Below are 27,686 nucleotides of genomic sequence, written 5' to 3'. Positions count from 1 at the left end.
TCCAAGCTATTCCACCATGGGAGGCAGTGCACACTACATCAGGGCTTCACTCTGTCCAAGCTATTCCACCATGGGAGGCAGTGCACACTACATCAGGGCTTCACTCTGTCCAAGCTATTCCACCATGGGAGGCAGTGCACACTACATCAGGGCTTCACTGCGCACTTACAGCCCGTCCTTTCTCTTGCAGGCTAAAGTAGCGTTTAATCGCCAGGCCCGTGCCAGGGGTGGCCGCGCCAAGCTGCAGAAGCTCACTCGGCTGGAGGAGCACGTGTGTGTGCTCATGGGAGCCCGTGTGATTGTCCCCACAGCGTGCGGTGTATCCGACCCTCCACTGCCCGGCAATGGTAAGGACCTCGCCTTTTGGCCCTCTCGCGTCGCACTGGCCCATCCGAGCTACCTCCTTTGCCACTGTCCCACCAATGCACTGAATCCCACCAGTCCTAACTCCCTCGCTGACGCCGTCCCCTCACTCTGAAGCTACTCTTGTGCATTCCTGCTTTCAGCTGGTGACGACCAGGACCCTGAGGCTGCCAGTGACAGCACCTCCAACCAGGAGGAGGAGGAGGAGCAAGCCGGGCCTTCGGGGGAACAGTCACGTCCCGCAGGAGAGGAGGAAATGCTTGACACCTCCTCACTGGACGAGTGCCTGGAGGAACTGTCGCAGGGCAATGCAGCTTCTGGGACCAGTGGCGTCCAGCCACCCAGCAGCCGTGCGCGTGGCCCGCGGCCTTCCCCCCAAAGAGGGGAAGGATCAGAGGGGAGTGCTGCTGCTCGGCACACTCGCCGTCACCAACGCGGCAAGGGTCCCCTAGTTCGGCCCCCTCCTCCCCAGCGGGAGAGTCGCGACTCCAGTCCGGACACCTTCACTTCGGAGGAGGTGCGGAAGCTCGATCAGATGGCCGACGACTCGGACCGGCGCCACACGGAGCTCATGAGCGTGGTGGGGCGCATGCCTGAGGCCATCGAGTCGCTGGCGACCAGTGTGCGCGAGTTCGGGGCAGCAACTGCCGCGACTGGCCGCATGCTAACTGATGCCGGCAAGACCCTGGCGGATGTGATGCGCGCGCACACCAGGACCACAGGGCCACTCACTGCTGCCACACGCGCTGTCTCAGGCAGGCATCGCCAGGGCAGGCGCCGCGCTGGACCATCCCAGCAAGCCGGCCGTCGGCTGATTGCTGCGGATCCTGCAGTGCGGGCCCGGCCGAGTGCCACCGCGCCACAGCACCAGCCAGCGCATCCCAGACGCCAGCTGGCCCACATTGCGCCATCCGTCGCCGCCATTCCCCATCTGGGGCATCAAGGGCAAGCGGCTGCAGCTGATGGTGGCCAGGCTCAGGTGCGCCACTCAAGAGACGGCCCCTCGAGGCCCAAACGCCGTGTAGGCCGCCCCCCAGCGGCATCTGGCGGAAGGGCATCTGAGCCTCAGGCGCCTTCCCCCAGCCTCGCAGCAGCCACTGGGCAGAGCTTGCGAAGGAGCAGCAGGCAGGGCAGGGGAGGCAAAATGCTGGCCAAGGTCTCGCCCTCGCGGGCCACTCAGTAGAGGGTGTGGCCAGCTTTCCTTTAATATGGCGGTGGCCATCTTTATTTTGCCCATGGTTGTGCTTTTGGAGGGCTTTTTTTTTGCGTTAGGCCGACGTTGAGGCCCGGTTTTAATAAAGGTGGAGTGGCTCCTCCCCAGTTTGTGGGAGTGAGTCGTTTGTTGGGCTTTTTGTGGGGCCCGTTTATTGTTTTTGGGGATTCATGTGGGAAGGGCTTTTCATTTTTGTGTAATAAAAAATTATCTTTATTCATGCAGTCTCCATGGTTGTTCTTCTTAGTGTTTGTTGGCTTCGCCGGCTGAGGGCTTGCGGAGCGGCTGCATTCATCTTCCCTCATGGCCCCTGGCCATTCCCTGACAGGGGGCTTAGAAGTATCGTGTAATAAGGTGGCGTCGTGCGGCCCTTGGCCCTGGTCGCTCCCTCCTGGGAACGTACTCCTGCTCCTCCTCCTCCTCCTCCTCCTCCTCATGCTCCTCCTGCTCCTCCTCCTGAGGTGCTGGTCCAACGTCAGGTGGCAGTGCCTGAGTCCTGCGGATAGCCAGGTTGTGTAGCATGCAGCAAACCACCACAAATTGGGAGACCCGGTCCGGCGAATACTGGAGAGCTCCTCCGGAGCGATCAAGGCAGCGGAACCGCTGCTTGAGGACCCCAATAGTTAGCTCGATGATGTTGCGGGTGGTTTGATGGCTCTCGTTGTAGGCCTCTTCAGCAGCGGTCCTGGGCGTGCGGAGCGGGGTCATGAGCCAGGTGCACAAAGGATAGCCTTTGTCCCCGAGTAGCCATCCTCTTGGGGGAGGCTGTGCCTGGAACATGTCATGCACAGTACTCTGCCGCAGGATAAAGGCATCGTGGCTGCTGCCTGGGAAGCTGGCATTGACTGCCATGATGCGCTGCTTGTGGTCACAGACCAGCTGCACATTCAGAGAATGGTAGCCCTTCCTGTTGCGATACTGCTCGCCATGCTCCAGAGGGGCCCGCAAAGCCACATGCGTACAGTCAATGGCGCCCTGCACCAAGGGGAATTCCCCGAGTCTGGAAAATCCCAATGCGCGCTGATGCTGGCTCTCCAGGGCCATGGGGAAGGAGATGAATTGGCTTCTCCTTCTGAACAGTGCTTCGGTCACCTGGCGGATGCAGCGATGCGCGCCGTACTGGGAGATGTTTGCTATGTCCCCAGCAGCGTATTGGAAGGAGCCGGTGGCATAGAAGTTCAATGCCACTGTCACCTTCACTTCCACCGACAGAGACGTCCTGCACCTGAGCTTTGGCCGCAGATCTCGGCGAAGCAGGTGGCAGATCTCTGCAATCACCCCCTTTCGGAATCGGAGCCTTTTAACACATCGCGCGGCACTCATGTTTAGGTAGGAGCGCTGCTGGCGGTATAGCCTGACTGGGTAAGGCCTACGTGGCCGACGCCTGTAGCCCCCTCTGCCTCTAGCCAGGGCTGCCCCTCTCACAATGCGTCTGCGAGCCCTACGGACATGGAGCTGCAGCTCCGCGTTGGCACCCCATGCAACCCCCATCAAATCCTGGCAAACACTCTAATTTCCAAATGGCCACTTGCAGCGCTGTTGCCTGAGTCCAAAAATACCTGGCTCTTGCTGCTTGAAACCAGTTAGCTATCCTCCTTGTTGTGTCTCCAGAAATGCGTTGCACAAGACTGTTTTCTGAAAAAAGGATGGCCTTTATACTGGAGAGGACGTTCCCTTTAATTAGCGCCCCCCGGGGCCCGCGCTGGTTGTGTTGCGTTCCTTTTTCCAAACGCTCCGGCCGCCCGCCGCACAATGGGGCGGTCCGACTGAAGTTTGCAATCGGGGCGGCCAAAGGGCGTTGCACGAGGATGTGACGTCATTTTCTGCGCGCGCATCCGGGCGGGCGCTAAACTTTGCGCCGGCGCTAACGGGCAACTTAATTTGGGGCGGGGCGCAAACTGCGCTGCGCCCGGGCGCTACACGCATAGCGCCCGGAAATCACTTCTCTTAAGGCGCTAACTGCTGGCGCAAGCAACTGAAAATCTAGCCCTAGGTCTTTAAAATTATGAAAGATTTTGATTGAGTCGACAGAGAGAGTGTTTTGACTTGTGGGGATGGGCCGTGAAATATAAGATAGTCAATAATAAATCAAATAGGGAATTCAGGAGAAACTTCTTTACCCAGAGAGTGGTGAGAATGTGGACCCCACTACCACAGCGAGTGGTTTCAGCAAATAGTATCGATGCATTTAAGGGGAGGTGAGATAAGCATAGCAGGGATGAGGGAATAGAGGGTTATACTGATAGATTTAGATAAGGAAAGATGGGAGGAGGCTCGACTGGAACATAAACGCCAGCATGGACTGGTTGGGCTGAATGGCCTGGTTCTGTGCTGTTTATTCTATGTAGATCAATGTAACTACGCAGTGTGGTAGCGATTTCCACATTCTTACCACTATTTGGGTAAAGATGTTTCTCCTGAATCGCCTATTGGATTTTTTGGTGACTTTCTTAAATTAATGGCCCCTTGAATTGGTCCTCTCCACACGTGTAAACATCTTATCGCTGCCTACCCTATCAAACCATTTCATAATTTTAAAGGTCTCATCCCCAGCCTTCACTTTTCACGAGAAAAGAGCCCCAGCCTGTGCAGACTTTGTAATAGGGAAAAACTCGCAGCTCGGGCACAATCCTTATGAATCTTTTCTGCATCTTCTCCAGCGTCTCTATATATTTTGTACAATGTGGAGACCATAACTGTAAACAATACTCCAAGTGTAGTCGAACCAAGGTTGGAAACATGTTTAAAATTAATTATCTGCTTCTCAATTCTATCTCTCTATAAATTAACCCCAGTGCTGTGTTTCTTCTTCCTCGCCTTATGATGGCCTCTCAGAGGTTTGTGTAGCTGTGCCCCATGACCCCTTTGCACCTCTAGACACTTTAGACTCTTATTGTCCAAGCAGTTTGTGTCCTTCTTATTCTTCCTACCAGAATGTAACAATTATCTGTGTAAACACAAATGTAAACATTGATCTATGTTGAAATTAATTTGCCAATTACACGCCCATTCTGCAAGTTTATTAATGCCTTACTGTATTTTGTCGCAGTCTTGCTCAGTATTAACTGTACCTCCAATTTGGTGTCAACCGCATATTTGGAAAATGCACTTCTGATTCCTGAGTTCAAATCGTTTATCTAAATTGTGAAGAACAGTGGTCCGAACACCGATCACTGTGGAACACCACTTCCCACCTTCTGCCAGACTCAGTATATACCCTTAACCCTAATATCACTTTCTGTTGTGCAGCCAGCTTGCTATCACTTTGGGTACTTGCCCCCTGACTCCACATGGTCTGATCTTAGTCATGAGTCTACTGTGCGGTACTTTATCGAAGGCCATTTGAAAATCCAAGTACACAACATCCACTAGATGACCCTTTTCTACTCTTTCTGTTAATTCGTCAAGGTAGAGCTTTGCTTTGAATGATGTCTCTAGGAAGCGGTGTGGGTCTCTGAGATACTGAACGTTTCTAATGAAGCACTTGGTGCCAATTAGAGAGGCCCAACTTTAAAATGGTGCAGAGACAGACACATCTCACAGGATGAAACCCCTCTTGTTGTCTCTTTACACTTCCCTTTTCCTGCGCTCTGGGGAAGACAGTTACCAGCCCTCCAACAGACAGAAAGCCCCTCAGAATGGCTGCTCACAGACACTTGGCCTGACTCTCCAGAGAACTCTGTCCACAGACTAGCTCACTGTGAGGGTCAGGCTGTGGGGATTATTGGGCTGATGTTACATTTCCCGTGTCTGCTCCGCTGGATTTCAACTGATTGCGTGCAGTAGTTTTTGAGCTAATGAAGCGAAACCATCCATTTGTACCTTGGGCTCTTCTTGGCATTTCTGCTGCACTGACGATATAATTGCTTATACTTCTCATCCTTGTGTCCCACGAATCTCTTTGTCCTTTTTGGTGCCTTCGGGTTTTCAACATTCTCGTCCTACATGCGACTTCGAACTTTTACATTGAACAGAAACAAAACAAATTTTTGCACTTAATGCACCGTTAACAGCCTCTGGACTTCCAAAAGCCCTTTAAAGCCAATGAAGTAATTCTTTTAATGTTAAGCTGTTGTAATGTAGGGACATTGCACTGTAGGATTGGCCACCAACAAATGTCAGACTTGCTCAACACTCTGCCCTATATAGATGACCAAAGAGTGATTAGAGTCTTTATATACAGTGTTGGTTGCTGTTTTTTGCAGCACTTGTCCCTCACAAAGCGAAGCATCAGGTCAGATTTCCTTTCCATCACATCTGATTCCTACAGTTTCACTGAGTTGGCCACAAAGGAACGAAAAGGTATAAAACTATACAAGAAAATAAACTAATGAGGGAGAAAAAGCGTGCCGCTCAGTCAATGCCCTCCAGTAGGCGTCGCAGCATTTAGACGGAGCGCCCCTCATCATTTGGTAAATCAGTAAGCGAGCAGTAGGAGGCGCCGTACTAAGACAGAAAGTCCCTCATCTATATATACAAAACGGTATGTCTGTCTTTCTGTCTGTTTGTCTGTTTGTCTGTCTGTCAGGCTACACAATCAAAAGTTTAGAGCGTACCTACACACATGTTATATCAAAAGAAAGCTTATCATTAGGGGAGTCTAATAGGCATATTTAATTTTTGGTCAGACAAAAATTGTTTGGACACTATACAAAAAACTTTCAAAAATACTCAAAAATCCGCTCATTGGCGGTTGACCAATCCTACCTCTCATTAGCGTTGAGTGACGTGCTGGTGGACCAATCCTACAGGGGATAGCGTTGAGTGACCTGATGGTTGACCAATCGGTGCATCACGGGGGCCATTTCATTGTGTCTGTGGGCGGGACTAATCATTCTGAGCTCAGGTGAGTGGCCGCCATCTTCATTCCCACTTTCTGTGTGTTTATTGTCTGAGTGGGGCCTAATCCTTCAGAGATTATTAATAAATCAGTTTAGCCTTCTTTGCTCAACAAAGAGACGGACACTGGAGTGAGTACATGTGAGCCAGTTCAAGCAGGATTGAGAAGTGACTGAAATTTCTGGTGTTTTGTTAGGGGCGCTTCTTTTAAAAAAAAAGAAATTTCGGGTGTTCTGGGAGCACTTTAAGCACTTTAAAAAAAAACAAAGAAATTTCGGTTGTTGTAGGAGCACTTTACCCATTTTTTTAAAAAGAACAAATTTCGGATGTTGTAATTAGGAGCGCTTTTTAAAAAAATAAAGACATTTCGGGGAGTAGTTATCAACACATTATTTTTATTTAAACTGCTGTTAAGTACAATGCTGAAAATTGCGTCCGCCGTTCTTCACACCACTTTAAAAAAAAACATATTTCGTTCTTTCCCCAACCCGCTCGCTCCCCCCCTCTCCCCCCGGCACAGACAGCATCGCGCGCTCTCTGTGCTGGCCATTAGCTTCACCGAGAAGCGGTCTTTCCATGACCCGCTCGCTCCCCCCCTGGGCACGGACTGCATCGCGCGCTCTCCGTGCTGGCCATTAGCTTCACTGAGAAGTGGTCTTTCCCCGACCCACTCGGTCCCCCCCCCCCCCGGGCACGGACAGCATCGCACGCTCTCTGTGTTGGCCATTAGCTTCACCGAGAAGCGGTCTTTCCCCGACCATGTACTCCCCCCCCATCTCTCTCTCCTCCACTCCTGTACTCCCCCCTCCCTCCCCTCTGTACTCACCCCTCCCTCTCCCCTCTCCTCCCCCCCTGCCCCTCTCCACCCCCCCTCCCCCCCTGTCTCTCCTCAGAAAGTACAACAACTGCTTTGCAATTACCTCTTTTGGTGCAAACAGAGTGCGTGAATCAGGATTTTGCACAACTTTTAAAGTTCATGGACAGGTGTTCCATACAGCTGGCTCACTACTTCCTCTCCCAAATGAAAGACCTCAGTTTCTGCAAATCTACTTCTTGGGTGATAACGAAGAGCAAGCCAATCGCCGCAGGGAAGCTGCTGTTCTCCCCGCACAACAACACCAAATCAAGCAAAAAACTTTGATTGAGTTACAGCAGATGTTTCATTACCAAAACCCATATGTTAAGACTTTCAAAACAGCCATCGAAAAAACAACAATTGAAGACCTCAAATTTGTCATCAAAGCTGACAAGACTCCTGCAGGTGAACATGAGCGATGCTTCAATGCTCCGGCCAACAAGGAGGTAGCCATTGTCATTGTGGGCCAGGAATTTGAACAATGGGACATTGTCTTGCATATCAGAGGTGGTCAACACAAAAGAATTTCTGAGCTTCACAGGTCATATGATCCTCTGCAATACCCGCTTTTGTTTTGCCATGGGGAAGATGGATACGATGCCTATAACAAGATCCCACATGTTGACCCAAAACTGGTGTGCCACCTACAGCCCAAAGGCAAAAGATGGTTTCTTCCATGGAATTCTATTCATACAGGCTGATGAAACAACAAACTGCTTCAAACCACCTGCTTCACTCTGGACGACTTCTCCACCAGTTCCTCACTGACATGTACGTGAAAATAGAAGGAGAGCGGCTTAATTGGTTCCGGAATAACCAAAATCATTTGAGAGTCACAGACTATATACACTTACGAGATGCTATGGCCAATGATGGCAACACTGAGGACATTGGTCAACTGGTCATCCTACCATCCACCTTTGTTGGAGGTCCTAGGTACATGCATGAGCACACGCAAGTTGCCATGACCTATGTCAGAAACTATGACAGACCTGACCTCTTCATCACCATGACTTTCAATCCCCAATGGCAGGAGTCCCCACGCAAAGCTGGTACTGAAAGGCATGAGCTCATAGCACGGGTCTTCAACCTCAAAGTTAAAAAACTGCTCAAACTGCTGACTGTGGGCAAACATTTTGGCGCACACAATTGCTACATGTACAGCATTGAGTGGCAGAAGAGAGGACTTCCTCATGTTCATCTGTTACTCTGGCTTCAGGCAAAGATTCGCCCCAATGAAGTTGATTCCTTCATCTCTGCAGAGCTACCCGATAAGGACCAGGATCCAATCCTCTTTGATGTTGTTGTAAAAAATATGATTCATGGTCCTTGTGCGCGACACAACCCTTCTTCTCCCTGCTTGAAAAACAATGCATGTGCAAAAGGGTACCCAAAGCCACTCCGCGAAGAATCTCAGCATGGGGATGATGGCTATCCTTTGTACAGGAGAAGGGGCAAAGAGAGTGGAGGTTTCAGCACTGAGATAAGAATGCAAACTAAAAAATCTAGCCACTCGAATCAACCTGGTCTATCAACTGAGACAACACAGCAAAGACAGACATTTGAAGTTGACAACCGTTGGGTTGTTCCTTACTGTCCACTCCTATCCAGGCTCTTCAAATGTCACATCAATGTGGAGTACTGCCACTCAGTTAAGTCTATCAAATATGTGTGCAAGTAGCTCCATAAGGGCAGTGACCAAGCTGTCTTTGACCTTGAAGCGGCTGGACAGCAGAATCAAAATGATGAGATCACCACACATCTGATGGGCCGTTAGATCTGCAGCAATGAGGCAGCCTGGCGAACTTTTGGATTTGACATCCACAACCGTTACCCCACTGTCACTAAATTTTATGTTCACTTGGAAAATGGACAAAGGGTTTTATTCTGACCTGCAAATGCCAGCCAACGTGCTGAGGGACCTCCAAAGACAAAACTTACAGCATTCTTTGAGTTGTGCCAAACTAATGACGTTGCCAAGACACTTTTCTATAATCAGGTGCCCAAGTACTACACCTTGCAGCCAAACAAGACATGGCGGGCTCGGCGCCCTGGAGCAGGTCAGAAGGAAATTCCTGGTCATACAGGGGTGTACTCATCAGATGCACTTGGCAGAGTCTACACGGTCCATCCAAACAACACAGAGTGCTTTCAGCTTCGTCTACTCCTCCATGAGGTTGCTGGCCCCACATCATTTAATGACCTCAAGACTGTCACTGGCCATCTCTGTGAGTCTTTTCAAGAAGCTTGCCGCAGGAGAGGACTCATTGATGGTGACAGTCATTGGCATGCAACGATGACAGAAGCTGCTCTCTCTTACTCCCCCAATAGGCTACAAAAACCCTTTGCCACTATAATTGCCCTCTGCAGACCTTCCAACCCGATGCAATTGTGGTAAGATCACAAAGACAGCCTCACAGACGACATCTTATGCTAACTCACCAGAGCCAACCCCACAATGGCACTCAACTTCACTGATGTGATGTGCAATCAGGCATTGATCCTTTTGGAGGACAAGACTTTGGAATTGGCTGGCAAGTCCCTGACTCAGTTGAAACTTCCATCTCCGAATAGGAATGATTCTCCAGGTCACAGCAGAGAGGTCCTCAGAGAAACCGCCTACAATGTTGAGGAGCTGACCTCCTTTGTCACAGTCACTGAGCCGAAATTGCTTCCAGAGCAGAAACAGACTTACAGGTTGGTTCTCGACATGGTGGAAAACAACACTGCTGGCATTATCTTCCTCGATGCCCCTGGTGGAACAGGAAATACATTCCTGATCAATCTTTTGCTGGCCACTGTTCGCTCTAAGGGATTCATTGCACTGGCTGTTGCCTCATCAGGAATCGCTGCAACTCTTCTGCAAGGAGGTCGCACTGCCCACACAACCTTTGCTCTCCCTCTGGATCTGACAAGACAAGAACAACCAGTGTGTAACATTAGCAAAGGAACTGGTGCTGCTGAGATGCTTCAAAAGTCTCGATTCATTGTGTGGGATGAGTGTACAATGGCCCATAAGAGGGCACTTGAAGCACTCAACAGAACTCTTCAAGATCTGAGAGGCAACGATATGCTGATGGGTGGCATGATCCTGTTGCTGGCAGGTGATTTCCGCCAAATCCTGCCAGGTGTCCCCAGAGGAACACCAGTGGATGAACTCAATGCATTTCTCAAGGCATCCCATCTGTGGCCACATGTGCAAATAGTCCATTTGATGACAAACATGTGTGTTCATATGCATGGTGACGAGATGTCAGAATCCTTTGCGCGACTTTTACTACAATTGGGAGAAGGAAAGTTGCCCATTGACAGCAGTCAACAAATCACAATTCCTCCAGACTTTGGCAGTCCAGTAAAAACATTTGATGACTTGATCTCAAACGTGTATCCAAACCTACTCAATCACTTCAAAGGTCACAACTGGCTGTGTGAACGGTCAATACTTGCACCCAGGAATTATACTGTCAAACACATAAACATGCTCCTTCTTCAAAAACTCCCTGGCCAAGAGCACATTTACAAAAGCCTTGATACTGTTTGTGACAGTGCTGATGTGGTACATTACCCCATTGAGTTCCTCAACTCATTGCAGCCTTCAGGAACGCCTCCTCACCAACTGGTACTGAAGGAGGCACCCCCATTATGCTCTTAAGAAACATATCTCCCCCAAAGTTGTGCAATGGAACCAGACTGGCAGTCAAAAAGCTCATGCAAAATCTCATTGAGGCTACCATCATCTCAGGCTGTGCTAGAGGGGAGGATGTTCTCATTCCGTGAATTCCTATGATACCAACTGACTTACACTTTCAATTCAGAAGGCAACAGTTACCTCTGAGAATTTCTTTTGCTATGTCAATCAACATGACCCAGGGGCAGATTTTGAAGGTTGCTGGCATCAACTTACTCACGCCCTGTTTTTCACATGGCCAGTTGTAGGTGGCATGTTCAAGAGTTGGTGCATCCAGGAATCTATTCATTTTAACACTGTCAGGAAAAACAGAAAAGGTTGTCTATCAACGGGCTCTTCAATAACGGAGAGTGCTCTCACCTTCATCTGCTCCTCCATGAGGTTGCTTGCCCAACCTCATTTAATTACCTCATAACTCTCGCTGGCCATCTCTGTGCCTCCTTTGTAAAAGCTTGCAGCAACAGAGGACTCCTTCAGGATCACATTCGTTGCCATCCAACGATGACAGAAGCTGCTCTGTCTTACTCCCCCAAAAGGCTACGACATCTCTTTGTGGCCATCCTACGCTCTAAGGGATCCATTGCACTGGCTGTTGCCTCATCAGGAATCGCTGCAACTCTTCTCTAAGGAGGTCGCACTGCCCACTCAACATTTCCTCTCCCTCTGGATCTGAATAGACAACAACACCCAGTGTGTAACATTACTACAGCAACTGCTGAGCTGCTTCCAAAGTCTAAACTCATTGTGTGGGATGAGTTTACAAAGACCCACAAGAGGGCACTTGAAGAACTCAACAGCACTCTACAAGATCTGAGAGGCTGCATACCTACTACAAGATAACAGATTTAACAGTGTAATGTTGAATACATTTTTATTGATTATAAAATCACTCTGTACAATACCAAACCCATTGGGTTCGCAAACCTTTACCAGAACGAGTACTCACTCAGTCTTTGGTTGTAACTCCACCATATTGTAAAATGTTCTATTGTTCTACATTATTATTGGCATAAATGTTCACTGTTGATTTCTAAACTGACCTCTAAATGACTGAGATAGTATCTTTTATTTCCCTATTCAACTCATACACTGAAACATTGTGAATAATGTTATATCACTCCTGGGTGCTTAGGAAGAGTTCTTCCATCCCAACAGCTTTATAAACAGTTTTATAAACATGGCACAGCATTCTTGAGTTCCCTCGGCACCGCCGGGCACTCCAGCTAGTCTATATATATAAAACGGTCCGTCTGTCTTTCCGTCTGTCTTTCCGTCGCTCCGTCTCTCTTTCCATCTGTCTGTCCGGCTATACAATCAAAAGTTATAGAGCGCACCTACACATTTGTTATATCAAAATAAAGCTTATCATTCGGGGACTCTACTAGGCATATTTACTTTTTGGTCAGGCAAAAATGGTTCGGACAGTATACAAAAAACGTTCAAAAATCATCAAAAATCCACTCATTAGCGGTTGACCAACCCTACCTCTCATTAGCATTGAGTGGCGTGCTGCTTGACCAAGACTACAGTTCAGAAACCTGATGGATGACCAAATGGTGCATCACGGGTGGGACCTAATCCTCCAGTCTCCCTAAACTTTGCCGCCATTTTTTTCATCCCCAAAGGGACAGCACCAGCCAAACAAACCCCCACATTGTGACTCCGGGAGCGGCAGGTGAGTTTACACGCAGTGGGCGGGTCATCGGCAGTGGCCGGCCGTCAACTGTGCCACCCGTGGGGGAGCTCAGCTGGGGTCTGTCTCGGCTCCAAAGCCCGGCCGGGCCTCAAGCGCTAGGTCCCACACGGTCGGTATCACAACCGTACCAGCACTGAGGCACTATGCAGTGAGAAGGGAGGGAGGGACAGAGAGAGGGGTATGGACAGGATGGAGGGAGAGGGAGAGACAGAGGGGGCAGACAGGGGCAGGGAGACCGCGTGCCCCAAAATTGCCCTGGCAACGCCGGGCTCCCCCTGCTAGTCCTGTGTTAAATCAGTCAAGGTGGAGCACCCGCTACTGCCCTCTGACTGATTTACCAAAGGACCAGGGTCTCTCTGTCCAAGTGTAGCGCCCTCTACCAAGCGCTGACTGATTTACCGCAGGGAGAAAAAGAAAGGCTTGCAGAAACAAATAACTTTTCAGGGCCACCGGATGTCCCAAAGTGCTTTACAGCCAATGACGTACATTTTGAAATGTAGTCACTGTTGGTAACGCAGGAAATGTAGCAGCAAATTTATGCACAGCAAGCTGACACAAACAGCATTGTGATAATGACCCCATATTTTTTTTGTGATGTTGATCGAGGGAGTAATATTGGGCAGCACACCGGGGATAACTCTCCTGCTCTTCTTAAATAAAGTGACATAGGATCTTTGACGTCCAAATGCGAGGGCAAACAGAGACATGGTTTATTGTCCCATCTGAAGGACTGGAGCTCTCACTCACTGTGTACTGCACTGGAGTTTCAGCCTATAATTGCATTTGCGCTCAAGTCGCTAGAGAGGGAACTGAACCCACAACCGCTTGACTGGAGCTGACAGTGCTACCAACTGACCCACAGCTGACACGATGTGTGTTTGTCTAATTGAAGCACCCCCTGCTGATCTCTGATCGATTTATCAAAGGGAAATTGATGTGCTGTATAAAGGTGGCGCACCCTACTTCTCTCTGACTGATTTACTACAGGACGAGGGGTGCTTTCAAATTGGGATGCCCCTTACTGCCCTCTGACTTATTCACCACAGGACGAGGGATGCTCCTTGCAAATGTGGCGTCCCCTACTGTTCTGATTTAATACAGCATGAGGCACGTTCTGTCTAATTGGAGCGCATCCTATGACCCATTTACTTTCTTTTACCACATCTGTCTAAATGTAACGCACCTTACCGCCCTCTGGCTGATTTACCACAGGATGAGAGAGGCTCTTTCTAAGTGGAGCACCCTCTACTGCCCTCTGACTGAGTTACCACAGTATGAGACAGGCTCTGTCTATTTGTAGCGCCCCCTACCACCCTCTGACTGATTTACCACAGGATGAGAGTGGCTCTGTCTAAGTGCAGCGCCCCCTACTGCCCTCTGACTGATTTACCACAGGATGGGAGAGACTCAGTCTAATTGTAACGCCCCCTACTGCCCTCTGACTGATTTACCACAGGATGAGAGAGGCTCTGTCTAATTGTAGCGCCCCCTACCACCCTCTGACTGATTTACCACAGGATGAGAGAGGCTCTGTCTAAGTGCAGCGCCCCCTACTGCCCTCTGACTTATTTACCACAGGATGAGAGAGGCTCTGTCTAAGTGTAGTGTCCCCTACCACCCTCTGACTGATTTACCACAGGATGAGAGTGGCTCTGTCTAAGTGTAGTGTCCCCTGCTGCCCTCTGACTTATTTACCACAGAATGAGAGAGGCTCTGTCTAAGTGTAGTGTCCCCTGCTGCCCTCTGACTTATTTACCACAGGATGAGAGAGGCTCTGTCTAAGTGTAGCACCCCTACTGCTGACTGATTGATTTATCACAGGACGAAAAATAAAGAAACATGCATATAGCTCTTTTCACGACCACTGGGTGACCCATGCACTTTACAGCCAATAACGTACTTTTTGAAGAGTAGTCTCAGTTGTAATGTAGGAAACACAACAGCCAATTTATGCACAGGAAGCGCTGCAGACAGCAATGTCATCATGACTTGATAATCTGTTTTTTTATGATCTTGATTGAGGGTTAAATACTGGTCAGTACACCGGGAATAGCTCCCCTGTTCTTTCGCGAAATAGTTCCATAGGATCTTTTACCTCCACCTGAGGGTACAGTTGGGACATCAGTTCAATGTCTCATTCGAAGGTCTGCACCTCCGACAGTGCAGCATGTCCTTAGCCCTGCACTAGAGTGTCATGCTAGATTTTTTTGTGCTCCAGTCTCTGGAATGCGAATTGAAAACACAACCTCTGAATCAGAGCAGAGGGTGCTACCTACTGAGCCAGGAGGGAGACACTTACTAAATGTAGCGCCCCCATGGTCCTCTGACTGATTTACCACAGCACGAGGGATGCCTTTTCTAATTATAACGCAACCTACTGTGCTCCGGCTGATTTCCTACAGGAAGATGGACGCTCTGCCTATGTACAGAGCCCCCTAATGCCCTCTAATTAATCTCTGTCTAATTTTACCATGTCCTCTTGCTCACTGACCGATTTACGATGGGCACCCTGCCTAAGTGTAGCTCCCCCTACCGTGCTCTCACTGATTTACAATGGTACAAGGGATGCACTGTCTAAATGGAGCGCCGCCTACTGCTGTCAGGCAGAGCATCCCTCATCCTGTGGTGAATCAGCCAGAGAGCAGTACGGGGCGTTCCAATTAGACAGTGTGGCACTCGTCCTGTGGTAAATGCCCAAGTGGAGCGCCCCCTGCTGCTCTGAGTGAATTACCACAGGACTAGGAGCGCCCTGTCTAAGTGGAGCACCCCTGATGCCCTCTGCGTGATTTACCACCAAACACAGAATGCTCTGTCTCACTGGAGCGCCCCCTAATGCCGCCTGACTGATTTAATGCAGGACGTAAAAGAAAGACTAGCATTTATTTAGCTCTTTTCACAAAAACCAGAAGTCCCGAAGCAATTTACAGCCAATGGCGTATTGAAGTGTATTCTCTGTTGTAATGTAGGAAACGTGGCAGCCAATCTACATAGGATATACGGCACAGAAACAGGCTATTCAGCCCAACCATTCCATGCTGGCGTTTATGCTCCACTCGAGCCGCTTCCCGTCTTTCCTCATCTAACTCTATCAGCATAACCTTTATACCCTTCTCCCTCATATGTTTATCTAACTGCCACTTAAATGCATCCATATTATTCACTGCAACCACTCCATGTGGTAGCCAGTTCCACATTCTCATCACTCTTTGGGTAAGGAACTTTCCTCTGAATTCCCTAATGTATTTCTTGGTGACTATCTCATATGGATGGCCTCTAGTTTTGCTCTTCCCCACAAGTGGAAGCACTCTCTATGTAGCTACTCTATCAAAAACCTTTCATAATTTTAAATACCTTTATCACGTCACCCCTCAGCCTTCTCCCCAACCTGCTCATCCTTTCATGATAGGTATACATATTAACCATAAAAATGTATGGTTAATAGGTGAGTGCATTAGCGTATTGTGTCTTGCATTAAATTACGCCCGTCAATTTTCTCCCTTCAACATGCCTGTATAATATCATTTATTTCTGGTTCATTGTTCCCTCTGCATAAGAAACAATAGATATCAATCATGACATGCACTTCCTTATTGAATCAAGCTACATGCTGTATATATGGACTTTCGGAAGGCATTTGATAAAGTGCATTACAGGAGGCTTGTTAAGAAGATGGAATTAAGGGAAAAGTGGCGGTATGAATACGAAATTGGCTCAGTAATAGGAAGCAAAGGGTGATAGATGGATGTTTTTCAGACAGGGAGGTGTTTTGCAGTCCTGTTCCCCAAGGGTCAGTTTTGAATGCATTACCCTTTTCATTTGTTTATAAATGACCAAGACTTGTGTTTAGGGAGCAGCAATTTAAAGTTTGCAAATGATATGAAACTTGGCAAATTTGTAGTTGGTGATTTCAGGATTACTGAAATGTGCAGAAGCATGGCACATGGAGTTCAATGCGAAGAAATGAGAAGTGATGCACTTTGGAGGATACATATGGAAAACGAGTCATCATTCACAGCTCTCTCTGGTAGATAATTTCAAAGATTCACAACGCTCTGAGTGAAGAAATTCCTCAGAATCTCCGTATTAAATGGCCGTCCCCTTAGCCTGAGGCTATGTCTCCTAGTTCTCGGCTCTCCAGCCAGAGAAAACAAACTCTCAGCATCCACCCTGTCAATCTCCCTCGGAATCTTATATGTTTCAATCAGATCACCTCTCATTCTTATAAACTCCAAAGAGCATAGTCCCAATCTACTCAATCTCTCCTTTTCGAATAACCCTCTCAGTCCAGGAATCAATCTAGTGAAGCTTTGTTACACCACCTCTAAGGCATGTACTTCCTTTCTCAGATAAGGAGATCAAAACTGTACATAGTACTCCAGGAGTAGTCCCACCAAATCCAAATTCTTCCTTACTATTGTACTCCAACTCCCTTGCAATAAACAACAAAATGCCATTTGGCTTCTTAATTTCTTGCTGTACCTTCATGTGAGCTTTCTGTGTTTCCGGTACGTGGACACCTAAATCTCTCTGAGCACCAACATTTAATAGCTTCTCACCATTTAAAAATGTGTTGTTGCTCTATTCATCCTATCAAGGTAAATAACCTCACATTTCCCCACATTATACTCCATCTGCCACCTCATTGCTCAATCCCTTAACCTGTCTATAGCCTTTTGCCAGCACTTTGTTTCTTCCTCACAGCTTACTTCCCCACCTAGCTTTGTATCCTGACTAAACTTGGATACATTACACTCGGTCCCCTCATCTATGTCATTAATATAGATTGTAAATAGCTCAGGCCCAAGCAATGATCCTTGTGGCACCGACCTAGTAACAGACTACTAAACAGAAAATGAGCCATTTATTCCTACTCTCTCTTTTCAGGCCGTTAACCAATCCTCTATCCAAGCTAATATATTACACCCAAATCCATTAGGCCTTATCTTGCATAGCAACCTTTTATGTGGGACCTTATCAAATGCCATTTGGAATATCAAATAAACTACATCCACTGGTTCCCCTATATGTCCTCTGCTAGTTACATCCTCAAAAATCTATATGTATAAAACAGTATCTCTCTCTGTCTGTCTGTCTGTCCGGCTATACAATCAAAAGGTACAGAGCGTACCTACACATATGTTACATCAAAAGAAAGCTCATCATTAGGGGACTCTTGTAGGCATATTTACTTATTGGTCGGACAACAATTGTGCTGACGGTATCCAAAAAATGTTCAAAATTCCGCTCATTATCCGCTCATTAGCATCGAGTGGGGGCGGGTTCATTGTGTGTGCGGGCGGGCCCTCCTAGAGTTGAGTGACGTGATGATTGACCAATCCTACAGTTCAGTGACCTGACGGTTGACCAATCAGTGCGTGTGTGGGCGGGCCTTATCATTGTGAACTGAGGTGAGTGTCAGCCATCTTGATTCGTAAGTTTATATTTTTTCCCACTTTCTGTGTGTTTCTTTCAAATCTAGATTTCCAGCAAAAAAAAATGTTGCTTTTAAAACACAAATTGTTTCTAAAAATGTTAATTAATTTTAAATCTTTTCTCTAACCTCTATAGTTTTCCTACCTTTCACCGTTTTTGCAGGCCTGGAAGCCTGGGCCTCTGTTGCCAAGCCACGCCCGAGCTAGGCACCGCCCCTCCCGCTGGGCCCGCCCCGTGATCGCTGCCATCTTTGTAAAGGCTGGCGGCGTGGGACTGGGCCGAGTGTAGCCATCACCGCCATTTTGGTAAAGGCTGGCGGGACGGGAAGGAGCCTAGCGGGAGGTCAGTTGCGGTCACCGCAGGGCTCGGGCTCAGCTGATCGGGCACTCATCAGGAGTCGGCCCACAACACATCGACCGGAGGACCGGCGGCTCTCTCTCTCCTTCCCCCCACGGCTCGGGTGGGGGGCCGCGGCTCGGGCGGGGGCCCGGGTCTCGGGAGGGTGGCCGGGGCTCCGAAGGGCGAGGCTCGGGAGGCTGGTGCTCGGGAGTGTGGGAAGGGGGGAAGCGTTACCCAGGCAACCGCGCCCGGCCCTCTCTCATAGCCTCAAGCCGGCCCACGCCCGTTCCCGCGGCTTTGCTCCAGCACAGGCCCAGCCGCAATTGGCGGCCGAGAAGCTGGGGCCTGGGAGGGCGTGGGGCGGGGCTCAGGGCTCGGGCTTACCAGGGCGCTGCACTCGGCTGGGCCATGTCAGTGCGTGGGGCGGCACGGAGCTCCGCGGAGCCATCGCCGGCAGAGGGGAGAGGTTCTGCTGGCTCCCCCCACCCTTTCTCCCCCTTCCCTTTTAACCTTCCCCCCTCCCCCTCCGTCCCCCGCCCCCCACACCCCCCTGCCCCTCCACCCACCCCACCCACCCTCCCCCTACATCAACCCCATCCCCCCCTCCACACCCCCTTCCCCCCTCCCCCTGCACCCCACCTCCCCCCTCCCCCCTCACCCCTTCCCCTCCCCCCTCTCCCTCCACCCCCTCCCCCCCTTCCCCCTTCCCTCCCCCTTCCCCCTCCCCCTGCACCCCTTCCCCCTTCCCCTCCCCCTTACCCCCTCCCCCCCACCCCTCCCCTCCCCCTCTCCCCCCCTCCCCCTCTCCCCCCTCCCACTGCACCCTACCCCCTCCTCCTGCCCCCTCCCCCTCCCCTTCCCCCCGCCTCCTCCCCTCCCCCTACCCTCCCCCCTCCCCCTACCCTCCCCCTCCCCATCCCTCTACCCCCCTTCCCCCAGTCGCTCTCTCTCTTACCCCCAGTCGCTCTCTCTCTTAACCCCACTCTCTCTCTCTCTTCCCCCCAGTCGCTCTCTCACTTGCACCCCAGTCACTCTCTCTCTTCCCCCCAGTCGCTCTCCCTCTTCTCCCCAGTCGAACTCTCTCTGCCCCCCCATTTGCTCTCTCATTTCCCCCAAGTCACTCTCTCTCTTACCCCCAGTCGCTCTCTCTCTTCCCCCCAGTCGCTCTCTCTCTTCCCCCCAGAAGCTCTCTCTCTTCCCCCCAGTCGCTTTCTCGCTCTCTTCCAACAACAACATCCCCTCAAAAAAACCTCGGCACCGCCGGGCACTCCAGCTAGTCTCTAATAAATTAGATCATCACGATTTCCCTTTAATAAAATGATAAGGCAGAGTCAACATGGTTTTATGAAATGGAAATCATGTATAACAAACTTATTGGAGATATGATTTTCTAAGTGCCCTATTACCACTTCCTTAATAATGTATTTGAGCATTTTCCCGACGACTGATATCAGGCTTGCTGGCCTGTAGTTCCCTTTTTTGTCGCTCCCTCCTTTCTTGAATAGCAATGTTACATGTGCTACCTCCCAATCCGCAACTACCATTCTAGAATCTAAGAAATTTTGGAAGATCACAACCAATGCATCCACTATTTCTGAACCCACTTCGATTAGAACCCTAGGATGTAGGCCATCAGATTCAGGGGATTTGTAGACTTTTAGTCCTGTTCGTTTCTCAAGGAGTTTTTCTCTACTGCTAATAATTACTTTAAGTTCCTCACTCTTATTAAACCCTTCGTTCCCCACTATTTTTGGAATGTTTCTGTGTCTACTACTCTGAAGACGGATACAAAATATTCCGTTAACGTCTATGCCATTTCATTATTCCCCATCATAATTTCACCTGTCTCAGCCTGTAAGGAGCCAAGGCTTACTTTAGTTACTCTCTTCCATTTTACATACGTGTAGGAGCTATTACAATTGGGTTTTATATTTATTGCTACTTACTCAATACTTACTAAGAGATGTAATATAAAAACATCCCGAAACTGAAAATATAATAAAGAATAGTCAGCGTAGATTCCAAAAGGTAAGGTCATGCCTGACCAACCGTATTGAATTATTTGAGGAGGTAACATTAAGGGTAGATTAGGCTAATGCAGTAGATGTAATGGCCCAGATTTTTCGGTTGCAGTGATGGCGAAACTGTCAGCTTTCGCTGTCATTACGCTGTGAAACTGACAGCAACTTCTGTCTGGCCCCTTCTATTTCAAGACTACTCTTTATTTGTCGTCCATAATTCAGTTAGCACCTTGTTGCCCTCTCAGATACTTCAACCTGGTTTCCTTCACTCTGTCAAATAATTTTAAACAAGGCTCAACAGTGACAATTTTTTCGTGCTTGGGTCTTAGTTTCACCATGGCAACTGCACAACAAGCTTTTCATAGGATCTCCTGAAAATATGCCATCGGATTGCTATCGTAGTGTTTAAATATTTCGTCTTTAAACAGTATAATGTCTATTTTAATCTGTTCTATTGCATCTAAGTCATTCGAGTAAAAGTGACTCATATCTGTTTGTTCCAGGGACCGCAATGAAGATAAATTCTCATCGGTGAAAATAATTGGAAAGCTATCTGTTTAAATGACTAAATAATATAAATTTACGATGTGAGCTAATTGTCTCTCGGGAGAGTAACACCAGATATAAAAAGTGGGACCTTTAAACGGGTCACAGAGAATGGCTCAGAGCTCAGATACTATCGCTTCTCAGGGAAAATGCATGCACCACCAAAGGGCCTGATTTATACCATTTACTATATCGTTCTTGCAGCTCTCGGAATCCCAGGTAAGCTATTGTATTAAGTTATTATCGAAATAAAAATCGCTGACTTGCTGGATTTAAGTTATAATTGTCTCGTGGTGTTTCCCAGCGATTCACCTCATTTTTAAAAGATAATTTCAGAAAATATTGCATCGCAGATTTCTGTTCTTTGATTTTTTGAAACTAAAAGTTAATTTGAGAGTCACTCACTCACACACACAACTGATTCAGGATTATTCTCCTTCACAGCCGATTTGCAGTCTCTTATCTTAAGCCACGCTGGTTCCTGTTAATGCGCAAAGCACTGATAGCCTCGCCGTTAGTTCTACAGCAAAATCCGTGCCAACATGTCTATTCCTGATCAGTGCCCTGACATAATGGCCCAGAAATTCGAGTCAGGCGCTTCCTGTGGGTGTAAGCCCCCGATGTGCACTTACCTTGCCTGGCCGTTGTGCTCTGGGGCCCTGTGGAATTCCGACCCGGGGCCTGGTCCAGCTGCCAGTGCACAGTGCTTGCATATCCCAGGGGTGCAGTTTGTTTGATACGTCACCTGGGATCACGTGGGCCATGGGGAGCCAATCGGAGCAGGGAATGCTCCATTCATAAGCCTGAAAGGAGGTGCTGTCAAGACTTATAAATACTATGGCCCCAAAATAGCACTAAATCTTCAAATATATTTATAAAATCACATTTTTTAAATAAACTATAAATTACATGAAATATACAATAAACAATCATTTAAATTTAAAAAAATAATAATTTTATTTTCTAACGGGGCTAAAAATAAACTTACCTTGCTTTAAAGTATTAAAAAATAATAAACCTGTGGGAAAAATGTTTTAATTTTAATTAATTTACCACTTACCTTGTAAAAAGCAGGCCTTACGCCTGCTTTTTACATTTCTAACTTCTGCATGCTTACCCTCGCGGGAAAACCCGTAAAAAAAAACGAACTTCGATGCGCACGCACAGCCTCTCCCGCGCACGCATTCGACCTCTGAACCCCTTCGTTCAGAGGAACGGAAGTGCCGGTTCCCCGCGCATGTGCAGTGCATGCAGGAAACCGGCACTTCCATTGGGCCTACGGGTGAGTACCCCGTGCATACGCACCCGTGGAGACCCAAAATTCTGCCCCATTGTTTAATAACGTTAGGCCTGGATTTTGCAGAAAATGTCAAAGTGAGGCTTTGAATTCAGGAATAACTCTGACCGCAACTTCCGGCGTCATCACATGCACAGTTAAATGCTAAAATCAGAAAGTTGCTGTCCGAGATGCCCTGCTCCTTCTGGAGCTTCGTTAAACCGGTATCTCGTCTAGAGACTCAGCATTCAAATACATGGAAGGGAGTGAAGTTCGGATAGTTAAGTGACAGTTACCCACTTAACACACAGGAATCACTTCGGGCTTGTACATTGAAGTGATAATGATTATTTAATGGCGTGATAAGTCTTAATTTCTGCGAACAACCTCTCTGGCACTGGAAATTATGTTTCACAAGTGTGGAGTCTCATTGCTTCAGGTTTTAATTATTGTTGGAGAATTTTTTTTAATGTAAATGATAAAAATGTTTATTTCTCTCTCTTTTTTCTTTCTCCCTTTATCCTACATTTCTTTCCTTCACTTTATTTCGCTTCCTGTACATGATTTGGTTTTGATTAAAGAATTGTAACTTAAAATTCCTGGTTCAGACGTGGATTTTTCAATCTGATTGGTTAATTTTGGTCAGTGGTCAACGATCGGCTCTAGTCATTCATTACACTTACACTTGCCCACAGAATTCACATGGGTTTTTGCACTGGAACTTGCTGTCATTAGAAAGGAGTGTGGTATCTGGGACTGGTGTGAACAGCGCAAGTAACTGTGTCTCATTAAACAACCAGCCTGAAAAAATCCTAACTTAGACATGCAGATTTTGAACCAATAAGTGTGAGTTAGAATAGTTAATTCAAAGCCAAATCATGTACAGTAAACCAAACAAAGAGAGGGAAAGAAAGATAGGTTAAAGGAAGAGGATCGGATTTTGTAGTCAGCAGCCAAGTGACGGCGCTCGCAGCCGACCTCAAAGAAAACTGTACACAAACAACAAGCAATCTCTGCGGCCTGGATCTCACCATTCCCGACATTAATTTCATTCTGGCATTACCTATAGGGGATCTCCAAAGTTCAGCAACAGAAATATCATCAAGCAGGCTAAGCAGCCAATCACATTGAATACTTCTTACAGACAGCAAACCAGGAAGTTAAAAGCACTGATTGTCATTCATTTTTAATCATTTTACAGTGAGTAAAAAAATTGGGGCATACTCATGGGATTAAGATATAAACTGAAATATCATAAACAAACTTTAAAATATATAGATTTTATCAAATTATGGGAGAATTCCATATTAAGTTTGAGAGTGCTGTGCTTAAGTCCCAAATTAGGGTGTTAAGTTTATACAGTGCCAATTACGGAGGTATGAGGGGAGAGTTGGCTGAGGTACATTGGGAAATTAGATTAAAATATATGAAGGCAGGTATGCAATGGCAAACATTCCCAGCCATTTTCTTCTGAAACAATGAACAGCTTGCAATCGATTGTGAGTTAGGGTGATGGGTCAATGGAGCTTAGTATAATTTAGGATGATGTGGCTTGGTGTGTGTTAGGATTATGTGTGAATGGGGCTTGGAGTGATTTAGCATGATGTGTGAATGGGTCTTGGTATGAGTTTGGATGATGGGTGAATGGGGCTTGGTGTGAGTTAGGATGATGGGTGAATGGGTCTTGGTGTGAGTTAGGATGATGGGTGAGTGGGGCTTGGTGTGAGATTAGGGAGATATGTGGATAGTCCTTGGTGTGAGTTAGGATGATGGGTGAGTGGGGCTTGGTGAGAGTTGGGTTGATGGGTGAATGGGTCTTGGTGTAAGTTAGGATGATGGGTGAATGGGGCTTGGTGTAAGTTAGGATGATGGGTGGATGTGTCTTGTTGTGAGACAGAACGATGGGTGAATGGGTCTTTGTGTGAGTTATGATGATGTGGCTTGGTGTAAGTTAGGATGATTGATGAATGGGGCTTGGACTGATATATGATTATGGGTGAATGGGGCTTGGTGTAAGTTAGGATGATTGATGAATGGGGCTAGGACTGATTTATGATTATGGGTGAATGGGGCTTGGTGTGATTTAGGATGCTGGGTGAATAACGCTTGGTGTAATTTAGGATGATGGGCTTGGTGTGAGTTAGGATGATGATTGAATGGGTCTTGGTGTGAGTTAGGATGATGTATGAATGGGTCTTCATGTGTGTTAGGATGATGTGTGAATCGGGCTTGGTGTAAGTTAGGATGATGGGTGAATGGGGCTTAGTTTAAGTTACAATGTTGGGTGAATTTGTCTTGGTGTGAGTTAGGACGATGGGTGAATGGGTGTTGCTATGAGTTAAGATGATGGGTAAATGGGACTTCGTGTGTGTTACGATGATGGTGAACGGGTCTTGGTGTGAGATTTGATGATGGTTTAATGGGTCTTGATGTGATTGAGGATGATGCATGAATGGGGCTTTTTTGAGTTAGCATGATGGGTCAATGTTTCTTGGTGTGAGTTAGGATGATGGGTGAATGTGCCTTGGTGCAAGTTACGATGATGGGTGAATATGCCTTGGTCTGAGTTAGGATGATGGGTGTATGGGGCTTGGTGTGAGATAGGATGATAGGTGAATGTAGCTTGGCGTGAATTAGGATGATGGGTGAATTGGTATTGGTGTGAGTAAGGATGATTGGTGAATGGGGCTTGGTGTAAGTTATGATGATGGGAATGGGTCTTGATGTGAGTTACGATGATGGGTGTGAGGGTCTTGGTTGAGTTAGGATGATGGATGAATGGGGGTTGTTCTGAGTTATGATGATGGGTGAATGTGGCTTGATGTGAGTTATGATGATGGGCGAATGGGTCTTGGTGTGCTTTTTGATGATGGGTGAATGGGGCTTGGAGTGCATTGTGATGATTGATGAATGGGGATTGGTGTGAATTAGGATGATGGGTGAATGCGGCTTGGTGTGAGTTAGGCTGATGGGCAAATGGCTCTTGGTGTGAGTTAGGATGATGGGTGAATGGGTCTTCGTATGTGTTAGGAGGATGTGTGAATGGGGATTGGTGTGAATTAGGATGATGGGTGAATGCGGCTTGGTGTGAGTTAGGCTGATGGGCAAATGGCTCTTGGTGTGAGTTAGGATGATGGGTGAATGGGTCTTCGTATGTGTTAGGAGGATGTGTGAATGGGGCTTGGTGCAAATTAGAATGATGGGTGAATGGGGCTATGTGTGAGTTAGGAGGTTGATTGAATGGGTCTGGGTGTGAGTTAGGATGATGGGGCTTGGTGTGAGTTAGGATGATGGGTGAATGAGTTTGGTGTGAGTCAGGATGTTGGGTGAATGGGGCTTGGAGTGATTTAGGATGATGGGTGAATGGGCCTTGGTGTGAGCTAGGATTATGGGTTTATGAGTCTTGGTGTGAATTAGGATGATGTGTCAATGGAGCTTGGTGTAATGTAGGATGATGGGGCTTGGTGCGAGTTAGCATTATGGATGAATGGGGCTTGGAGTGGTTAAGGATGATGGTTAAATGGGTCTTGGTGTGAGTTAAGGTGACGGGTGAATGGGTTTTCTGTGAGTTAGGATGATGTATGAATGGGCCCTCTTGTGTGTTAGGATGATGTGTGAATGCAGCTTGGTGTAAGTTAGGATGATGGTTGAATGGGGCTTAGTTTAAGTTCGGATGTTTGGTGAATGTGTTTTGGTTTGAGTCAGGATGGTGTCTGAATGGGTCTTTGTGTGAGATAGGACGATGGGTGAATGGGTGTTGTTGTGAGTTAGGATGATGTTTAAATGTGTCTTCGTGTGAGTTAGGATGATGATGAACGAGCCTTGGTGTGAGTTAGGATAATGAGTGAATGGTTTTGATGTGATTTCGGATGATGGGTGAATGGGACTTGGTGTGAGTTATGATGATGGGTGAATGGGGCTTGGTGCGAGTTCGGATGATGGGAGAACGGCCTTGGTGTGAGTTACGAAGATGGCTGAAAGGGATTAGGTGTGAGTTAGGATGATGGATGAATGGGGCTTGCTGTGAGTTAGATTGATGGATGAATGGTTCTTTGTGTGCGTTAGGATGATGGGTGAATGGGGTATGGTGTAAGATAGGATGATGTGTGAATGGGGCTTGGTTTGAGTTAGGATGATGGGTGCATAGGTCTTGTTGTGTGTTAGGATGATGGGTGAATGCGTCTTGGTGTGAGTTAGGACGATGTGTGAATGGGGCGTGGAGTGATTTAGGATGATGAGTGAATGGGGCTTGCTGTGAGTTAGTATAATTGGTGAATGGGGCTTGGTGTGAGTTAGGATGATGTTTGAATGGGGCTTGATACGAGTTAGGAAGATGGGTGAATGGAGCTTGGGGCGCTTTAGGATGATGCTTGAATGGGTCTTGGTTTCAGTTAGGATGATGGGTGATTGTGTCTCCTTGTGAGTTGGAATAATGGGAGAATGGGTCTTGGTGTGAGTTAGGACGATGGGTGAATGTGTGTTGTTGTGAGTTAGGATGATGGGTGAATGGGTCTTCGTATGTGTTAGGAGGATGTGTGAATGGGGATTGGTGTGAATTAGGATGATGGGTGAATGCGGCTTGGTGTGAGTTAGGCTGATGGGCAAATGGCTCTTGGTGTGAGTTAGGATGATGGGTGAATGGGTCTTCGTATGTGTTAGGAGGATGTGTGAATGGGGCTTGGTGCAAATTAGAATGATGGGTGAATGGGGCTATGTGTGAGTTAGGAGGTTGATTGAATGGGTCTGGGTGTGAGTTAGGATGATGGGGCTTGGTGTGAGTTAGGATGATGGGTGAATGAGTTTGGTGTGAGTCAGGATGTTGGGTGAATGGGGCTTGGAGTGATTTAGGATGATGGGTGAATGGGCCTTGGTGTGAGCTAGGATTATGGGTTTATGAGTCTTGGTGTGAATTAGGATGATGTGTCAATGGAGCTTGGTGTAATGTAGGATGATGGGGCTTGGTGCGAGTTAGCATTATGGATGAATGGGGCTTGGAGTGGTTAAGGATGATGGTTAAATGGGTCTTGGTGTGAGTTAAGGTGACGGGTGAATGGGTTTTCTGTGAGTTAGGATGATGTATGAATGGGCCCTCTTGTGTGTTAGGATGATGTGTGAATGCAGCTTGGTGTAAGTTAGGATGATGGTTGAATGGGGCTTAGTTTAAGTTCGGATGTTTGGTGAATGTGTTTTGGTTTGAGTCAGGATGGTGTCTGAATGGGTCTTTGTGTGAGATAGGACGATGGGTGAATGGGTGTTGTTGTGAGTTAGGATGATGTTTAAATGTGTCTTCGTGTGAGTTAGGATGATGATGAACGAGCCTTGGTGTGAGTTAGGATAATGAGTGAATGGTTTTGATGTGATTTCGGATGATGGGTGAATGGGACTTGGTGTGAGTTATGATGATGGGTGAATGGGG

At 47.6% G+C, this 27,686-nt stretch overlaps 1 pseudogene; it reads left to right on the top strand.

The window, feature by feature from the left end:
• The first annotated feature begins 21,143 nt into the window (after positions 1-21,143).
• The window catches only part of LOC147119865 (uncharacterized), a 60,025-nt pseudogene continuing 53,482 nt past the window's right edge, over positions 21,144-27,686 (top strand).

This window comes from Somniosus microcephalus, chromosome 4, assembly GCF_052327205.1.
Source record: "Somniosus microcephalus isolate GS21.2 chromosome 4, FLI_Smic_1.0, whole genome shotgun sequence".
Lineage (NCBI taxonomy): Eukaryota > Metazoa > Chordata > Chondrichthyes > Squaliformes > Somniosidae > Somniosus > Somniosus microcephalus.
Note: the sequence above shows the minus strand (reverse complement) of the source record. Positions and strands in the feature narration are given on the sequence as shown.